The sequence below is a fragment of the Vicia villosa genome, linkage group LG3, assembly GCF_029867415.1.
Source record: "Vicia villosa cultivar HV-30 ecotype Madison, WI linkage group LG3, Vvil1.0, whole genome shotgun sequence".
Classification (NCBI taxonomy): domain Eukaryota; kingdom Viridiplantae; phylum Streptophyta; class Magnoliopsida; order Fabales; family Fabaceae; genus Vicia; species Vicia villosa.
Window position 1 is genome coordinate 52,125,553 of NC_081182.1, and position 9,352 is coordinate 52,134,904.

The following is a 9,352-nucleotide window of genomic DNA, read 5'->3' on the forward strand; positions in this document are numbered from 1 at the left end:
TGGTTGGTTGCGATTTGTATGGCACTCTGGTTGTCGCAGTATATGTTGACAGGAGATGGATGGTTGATTCTGAAGTCGCGGAGAAGGAATAGTAGCCATTGAGCTTCACATGACGTATTGGCGAGGGCACGATATTCCGCCTCCGAGGATGATCGAGAGACGACGGTTTGTTTTTTGGTTTTCCAGCTGATAATGTTGTCTCCGAGGAAGAAACAAAAGCCGGTGGTTGATATTCTAGATGTTGTGCAGGCTCCCCAGTCCGAGTCTGAGAATCCAGTTAGCTGTGAGGTTGATTTTCTTCTGAAGAATAAGCCCATGGCCGGTGCGTTTTTGAGGTAGCGGATGATGCGCTGTGCAGCTTTTAAATGTGTTGCTGTTGGTTTGGCAAGGTATTGACTTAGTCTGCAAACAGAAAAAACAATGTCAGGGCGAGAGTGTGTTAAATAGAGGAGCTTACCTATGATGCTGCGAAATGTGGAAGGGTCAGTCAGTAGTTCTTCATCTGGATTGTCAAGCTTGATCCCAGGTTCTAATGGAGTAGATGCTGGTTTTGCAGCTAGTAATCCAGTTTCTTGTAGTAAGTCGAGACAGTATTTCCGTTGGCACAAGGTTATTCCTTGTGAGGAATGAGCTATTTCAAAACCTAAAAAATATTTAAGAGATCCCATATCTTTGATGCTAAACTTAGTGTCTAGTGTTTGTTTGATGAGGTTGATTTCTGAAATATCAGTACCTGCAAGTATTAAATCATCCACATAGACTAGTATAGCAGTAAAAGAGGCAGAGTAAGATTTTGTAAATAATGAATAATCAGACTTAGATTGAATAAATCCTAAGTTAGTGAGAGTTGTTGTGAGCTTGTGGTTCCACTGTCTGCTGGCTTGTTTTAAGCCATAGATTGATTTGTTTAATCTGCAAACCATGTTAGCTGGGAGTTTCATGCCTGGTGGTGGTTTCATATAGACCTCCTCCTCAAGATCTCCATGTAGAAAGGCTGTGTTGATGTCCAATTGATGTAAGTGCCAGTTATTGGTGGCTGCAATGGAGAGGAGAAGTCTGATGGTGGTCATTTTTATGACAGGGCTGAATGTTTCAGTGTAGTCTAATCCTTCAGTCTGTGTGTAGCCTTTTGCTACTAGCCTGGCTTTATGCCTTGCTATGGTTCCATCCGGGGCATATTTGAGTTTAAAAATCCATTTGCTGCCAATGGCATGTTTGTTGGGTGGAAGGGTGGTGATGGACCAAGTGTTTGTATCATGGAGAGATTTGAGTTCAGTTTGTATTGCTTGTTGCCAGGAGGGATCAGTAATGGCAGATTTGTAGGAAGTGGGTTCAGAAGCAGTGGTAATATTGATGGAGAAAAGCTTGTGTGGGATAGATAATTTATCATAAGATAAATATGCAGCCAAAGGGTAAGGATTGGGATCTGTAGTGGTTTGAGGTGGACAGTTTTTAGTGTTTTGTAGGAGGGAGCAATGGTAGTCTTTAAGGTAGGTGGGAGGTTTTGTTGTTCTTGAAGATTTTCGTGTTATTGAAGGAGGGGGAATAGGGCTGCTTGTTGGAGTTAAGTTAGGGTGGGTGGGGGGTGATGTTGTGGTAGTGGAAGGTGTTTCAGGATGTGTTGGTGGGGAAGTGTTATTAGGGGGTGGTGATGTGGGAATAGGAGTGGCTGCAGGAGTTGTGGTAGTTGGCTGAGGTATGTAGTCAAATAAGTCATCAAGACATGAATGGTGAATAGGTTGTGGGGATTGGTATGGTGCAGGGGTAGGAGATTGATAAGGGAAAATGTTTTCATAGAAGGTGGTATCTCTGGAGAGGAATATATTTCTTGTTTTGATGTCATAGAGAATGGAAGCCTTGACCCCTTGTTTTAAACCCAAGAATATACATTTGTTAGATCTTGAGTCTAGTTTCGTTCTGTGTACCTGTAAACTGCAAGCATATACTAGACATCCAAAAACTTTGATGACAGAATAATCAGGAATAGAATCATGTAACAAGAAAAAAGGGCATTTGTGATTCAGTAATTTAGAGGGCAACCTGTTAATAATGTGGACAGCATAAGATAGAGCATATGACCAAAAAAGCTTAGGCATGTTAGATTGAAAAAGTAGTGCACGAGTGACACCAAGTAAATGTTGATGTTTTCTTTCTACAAGGCCATTCTGTTGAGGGGTATAAACACATGAGGTTTGATGTTGAATGCCTTGAGAAATGTAAAAATCTTTTAACAAGAATTCTGGCCCATTGTCAGATCTAATGTTTTTGACAGTTTTCTGAAATTGGGTTTGAACATATTTTACAAAGTTTTTGATCAAAGAAGAGGTTTCAGATTTAGTTTTCATTAGGAAAATCCAGCAATATCTGCTATGATCGTCTACAACAGTGAGAAAATATTTGTGTCCATTGATGGAAGGATGGGAAATGGGTCCCCATATATCCATGTGGACTAAGTCAAAACAGTTAAGAGTATTAGTGTTACTAGTAGAGAAAGGAAGACATTTTTGTTTAGCATTGAAACAAGTATCACAAGGAGCAGTGGACTTTTTTAAATTGGATAAAGGAAAAATTTTATTGATGTGTACAAGAGTTTCATATGAAGTGTGGCCTAATCTATTGTGCCATAGAGTATAGTTATTTATTTTTGGAGTATTGTTGTGATAAGTAGTGATGCTAGGTGAGGTGAGAGTGTAGAGACCATTTTGAAGTTTAGCTGCACCAATCTTCATCAGGGTATGTGTGCCCTGTATGAGACAGTGAGAGCTAGTGAAAAAAACAGTGACAATTTAAGGAAGCACATAATTTTGAAATAGAAATGAGATTGGTTGAAAAAGTGGGAATATATAAAACATCATGAAGCTGGAAAAGATTGTTGAAAACTATGGAACCAGCATGAGTAGTGGTAATAGTAATCCCATTTGGGAGTCTAACCGTGATAGGAGTGATGGGTTGAAGGTTAGTAAAGTAATGCTTGTTATGGCAGACATGGTCAGTAGCACCAGTGTCAAGAAGCCATTCAGTATTAGCATTAGTAGATACATTTTGAATGTTAGATGTACCTGAGTGTGAAGTGGATGAGCTTTGAAGATGTTGAATGTTGGGTGCAGGAGCATTGGTTGTCTGTTGAAGCAGGGCAAGTAAAGCTCGTTGTTGTTCAGCAGTGAAGCCAATGTTGCCAGAATCATCTTCAGAAGTGCCAGATGCGCCTTCTTCATTATCAGGTTCATCAGCAGTAGCCAAGGCTATGTTGGCCTTTTTCAGGTAAGGAGGGAAGCCATGCTTCTTGAAGCACACCTCAATGGTATGACCAGGTTTATTGCAATAGGTGCAAATTTTCAGGCCCTTCGATTTGGGTGTGTAGGATGGTTTGGGAAGATTGTCATTTTGACGATTTTTGATGGGTGGTTTTTGAATTTGGGCAATAATTTTTTCATCAGGGTTAGGGGTAAAGATTTGTCTTTCTTGTTGAATTAACATAGAGAAAACTTTGTTGACACTAGGAAGTGGATTTAAGAGCATGATTTGGGATCTAACAGGTGCGTATTGGTCATTGAGACCTTTGAGAAAACGAATCACATAATCATTTTCACGATAGGTTTTGATGGTGGGAAGTAATAGGCAATGACAAACAGGTTCACAAGTGCAATTAGGAAGTGGGCGAAAATTATCGAATTCTTGCCATAGTTTTTTCAGAGTGGTAAAGTATTGAGTAACGGTTTGTTCACCTTGTTTCTGGGCATAGATCTCTTCTTGAAGGTCTGAAATTCGAAAGATGTCGCCTTGATGGTATCTTTCGTGAAGCTCTTCCCAAATTTCCTTCGCAGAGTCAATCCATAGCACACTCTCAGAGATCTCTTTGTCAATAGAGTTCGTGATCCAGGCCATAACCATATTGTTGCATCGGTTCCAGAGGACGAAATTGGGATCGGTGAGATTGGGACGAAGAAGGGTTCCATCGATGAACCCTAATTTGTTCTTGGACATGAGAGCTAATTTTAGGGATCTTGACCAAGAATGAAAATTGGTGTTGTTGAGAGAAGGTGTGACGATGGCTAAGCCTGGGTTATCACTGGGGTGCATATAGTAAGGATCTAGCATGTCTTGTTGGAAGGAACGAGGTTTGGGAGTTTCGGCCATGGAAAGAGGTTTGGGAGAGTTTCTTGGAGAGTGAGAGGAGTCGTCAGAATCAGACATAGAGCAAAGGGTGAAAAAGAAGAACGAAGCGAAAAGAATGAAAGGTGGGGAATAAGCGAGAAAAGATAGAGTTATTGGGGAAGATGAGTGGTGGTGATGGGGTGGGTAATCAGAGTTATCTTTTCTGATACCATGTTAACGTATGCATTTGCGGAAGCATTGAAGAGGATAAGAAAGAAACAAAAGAAAGAGAATTATATTATTATTATTCTGAATACATTGAGTGGGTCTATATATGGAGGATAATATATCCGTTACAAACAGAATCAGACTACAAATGTGGAAAGATAGTTACATATGGTAGTGGGCTTTTGGTTAGGATTATATTGGGCTTGTGGATTAATATTGGAAGTGGGCCTATGTATTCCAACACCCTTCTAATAAAATAACTCACTTTTACTCTTTTCTTGCATGGACTGGATGGCTTACAATCTTAAAGGAAATATTAAGGATTTAAACAAAGACCATTAGAGGTTAATGTTTATGATCTCTTGCTAATATTTATGGAAGTGGAGGACCAATCATGCATCTTCACTACTACAAATAATACATTTCATGACAAAGCTTTCACCTCAACCATTGTAAAATAGAGGCCAAATAACCTGGAATGCACCATTTATATATATTTTTAAATTAGATCTTAAACCTCGATTTTGCTAAAAAAAACTGACATAGAATGTTACCCAGGGTTTGAGCTTCAATTCCCAGCTTCTGCAATTATATGTTTTATTTAGAACCAAAAAGGCGCCTTTATTTTATAAATTATCTAATCTCACAGTTTTCCAAAAAAACCGAGATGAATACTCTAAGCAATATTTTATTTAATTAAATTCAACCTAATTTTTACCTTAATTATGTTCCCTTAGTTTTTTAGAAATCGAGATAAAAATCTAAACAATATTTTATTCCTTCATCAGAATGTTAAGTCTCCTTCACTTTTTGCACCCTAACAAATTAAAGAAACACCATTCATCTCCATCTAACGAACTGAAACACCATTCTTCAGCTTCTCCAAGGAAGAAGGAAGCTCGAACCTCAAACCAACACTTTTCTATGAGTCTCTCTTCACATTTCGGGTATGTAAACATTTCTTCATGAATGTTGTTGTTGTTGTTGTCATGGTTGTTGTTATTGATGTTCTTCCCGTTGTTGATGTTGTTGCCGTTATTGATGTTGTTGTTGTTGTTGTTATTGTTATGGTTTTTGAGACTTCATGTATAATGTAGTGTTGTTTTTCAAGTATTTTTAGTTTTTGTTGTTGTTTGTTGTTAGTGTTGTTTTATTGAGATGAAATGTTCATTTTTGTTGGCTATGTACTATTTTTATTTTGTTTTTAAAAGTTGTATGTGTTTATGAATCATAGTTGGATGAAAAATAATATATTAAGGAGTATAAGAATGAAGTGATTCAATTTCTTGACTTCGTGGGAAAAAACCTTACTAACGATAATGGAAATTTTTGGCGTCCTTGTAAAAATTGTCGAAATACGCAAAAACATCCAAGAGATGTTATATTCAATCATTTAGATTGTGATGAAATTATTCAAAATTACACGAAATGGATAAGACATGGTGATGTGACAAAAAGACCTGATTCAGATAGAGTTGAAGTTGATGACTTTATGAATGATACTCTAGAAGATATGATTGGTGATATATGAATATAGGCTTTTAAGAAAGCTCATATGGAAGAAACTCTATAAAGAGACATGGAATATTCGTTATATTCGAGATGCAAAACTTTTATAAGATTTTCAACAATATTAAGAATATTTAATCTTAAGGCAAGAGATGAGTAGACAGATACAAGTTTCATTAAATTGCCTGAATTGTTGCAAAAAATACTTCTAGTAGGTAACACATTGCATAATCATAGTTATGAGGCCAATAAGATATTGTGTCAAATTGATTTGGACTACATCAAAATACATGCATGTCATAATGATTTCATATTATATAGGAAAGCGTATGAAAACTTGAAGGCGTACCCTAGGTGTGGAGAGTTACGCTACAAGGGATAATGGTGTTGAAAATGATGATGGTGTAACTAGAAAAAGTGTTACTTCCAAGGTGACGTGGTACCTACTGATAATTCAAATGTTCAAGAGACTGTTTGCTAATGCAAATGACATAAATAATACTAGATGACATGCAAATGAAAAATTATGTGATGGAAAAATTCACCATGTAGCTGAAGCATTGTAATGGAAGAAAATTGATTAGTTGTTTCCAGATTTTGTTCTTGAGCCAAGGAACCTTAGTCTTGGACTTGCCATCGATAAAATGAACCCGTTTGGTAATTTTACTACTAACCATACTTCATGGAACGTTCTTTTCATAATTTATAACCTACCTCTGTGGTTGTGGATGAAGCGCAAATATATGATGTTATCAATAATAATTTCGAGTATAAAACAACTAGGGAACGGCATATATGTTTATTTAACGCCATTGATTTAAAATTTAAGACTTTTGAGTGAGAAAGGCGTTGATGTTGATGATGTGTATATAGGTGATAACTTTAAGCTGTGTACCATGTTGTTTTGCATAATCAATGACTTTCCTGCATACGGTAATTTATCTGGGTACAACGTCAAGGAATATAAAGCGTGTCATATATGTGAAGATGATACATGCTTCCACTAATTACAAAATGGAAAAAAGACATTTTATCTTGGTCATCAAAAATTTCTAAGACCTAATCATCCATAACATAGATTGCAGAAGGCTTTTAATAGAAAATAAGAGTTTAATATCGTTCAAAAGCCCTTAACCAGGAAGGAAGTTTATAAAATACTACAACACATTAATATTGTCTTTGGAAACAATAAAAAAGGTCTTGTGGAGAAAAAATTTAGATAAACAGGTCGTTGTTCTTTAATCTTCTATATTGACCTATTCTCGATGTAAGACATTGTCTCGATGTGATGTATATGGAGAAAAATGTATATGATAGTTTGATTGGAACACTTCTCAACATGAAGGAAATACAAAATATACTAAGAAATCCTGTGAAGATATGATGGTGATGGGTATACGACAAGACTTAACCCCAAAAGATATAGGAAATAGAACATATTTGCCCCTAACATGTCACACTGTGTCTAAAAAAAAAGTTTTTTCGATTGTTTGTAGAGTATCAAAGTTCCCCAAGGATACTCATTAAGTATGAATAAACTTGTGTCAGTGAAAGATGTAACAACCTAAGTTTTCTGTGCTCCCAGCACTATCACCTCACGATCTTCTCTACCCCCGATCTAGTAGAGTTTTTGCCTTTCGTGGGGATCTAACTTTGTACCTTGGGGTTCAAGTACATGTTCAATCCTTTCCATTTTCTCCTCTTCCTCAAGAGAAGATATCGTCGGAGATCGGAAAAAGAAGATCAAGATTGCAACTAAGGAAATAAAGGTTCGATGACCAAGCTTCACTGGAGAAGTGGGCCACTACACATGATTGAAGTAAGAAGTTTTATCCATCTTGAACTTTTCTGGCATCGATAAAGCATTGTTATCGGCATGCGGTACTTGTTTCAGGTGAATTATTTTCTCATAAAAAAGTCAGATTTTGAAAGAAAATACAGTAAGTGATTGATCTGTAGTACCCAGAGAGATAGAGAGAAAAATTCATATTTTGAAATGAACCCAAGATTTCTCCTCCTTGATTTCTTCAAATCTCGATGCCAATTGAAACTTTTGGATTTGTTCTCTGGTTTCCTCAAATGTGTATTTCTCAAAAATTTCAGATTAGGGTTTCTTTTTAAGAAAACTCTATGATGTTGTGTTTGTGAGATTGAAGTGGGTAATGAAAAGAAGAGAAAATGGGGAAGAGAGAAAAGCAGCACCACCATCTAAAATTCTATGGTGTTATATTTACAACCATCTTTCGCTTCATTTTTTGCAAATATATCAAACATCTTCAAATGTCCACAACCATAAATATTATCGTAGTAAATACACTAAAATTAATGAGGAGCTCCCAAGCTTTAATGGTGGAAAGACTCGGAATTTTAATGGAGGAAGAAAACAATGGAACCAACTTTTTTCTGTCTCTTCAAAAGACACATATCAAAGATTCATTGGAGAGGCACATTTTTTAGTTGACTTTTTCAATTCATGTTAGCACTGTTAGTGCCACCTCACCAACATTAATGCCACATAATCGTTTTTGAAACATAATTTATAAAAGGGTAACAGTGCGCACATTAGTTAACTTAAAGTACTTACTTGTAGTAAAATAATCTTAAAGGACCAACCTGTTACAATAAAATAACCTAAATGACTCCTGATGTTATTTTTTTAAATATTTTATATCACTCAGTAATATATATATATATATATATATATATATATATATATATATATTCATTTTTATTTTTATATACTTTTTACTAAATATTTAATTTTGTTGTTGTTGATTATCCTAATTGGTTTCAAATTTTGTTCAAATTATAGGTGCTTAACAATCGGTGACAAATCGCATAAGAGAACTTTTGGACGGTCTACAAGACTTTGCGTTTTGGTTATTGCTTTTGTTGGTTAATAATTTATTTTAGTTTTAATCTATAATATAAGAAAATTAGATGTTTTGGAAAAGACATTTATAACCTTTCCTCTTATTTTGCCACATTCCCAAAATGGTGGCAATTTTGGTCCAAAATTTTTAAATTTGAACCAAACTTGTAATTCAACCAACTTAGTTGCTACATTTTCTACTTAGTTTCACTTTATGCAGCATTTTGAATCAGTTTTGTTAAATCTGGTTCCGAACAAAACTAACATATCCAACTTTTTTGTACTCTCATTTCACATCATTGTCAAACTTCTCCAGCACCTTTTCTTCATTTATCTCTCCCACTTCTTCATTGCCACTCTTCCTCTTCTTCCTTTACTATCACACTCTTTCATTTCTCAGATCCCTTCTTCTAACCCCCATCTTCTTCTTCTTCTTCTTCTTCTTCTGTTCTTCTAACCCTTTTTTTCTTTCAACACAAAGTGCAAACATGGTTCTCTCTTCTAAAGAAAACATTTTTCTTTTTTTCTTACTCCCATCTCTCTTACAAAAAAAAAAATCAAAATCATGGATCAAAGTGAAATCTAGGAGAAAAGGGGTACCGATCGGAATAGAAAAGACAACGGTGGCTATGGTGTTTCCGACAATGT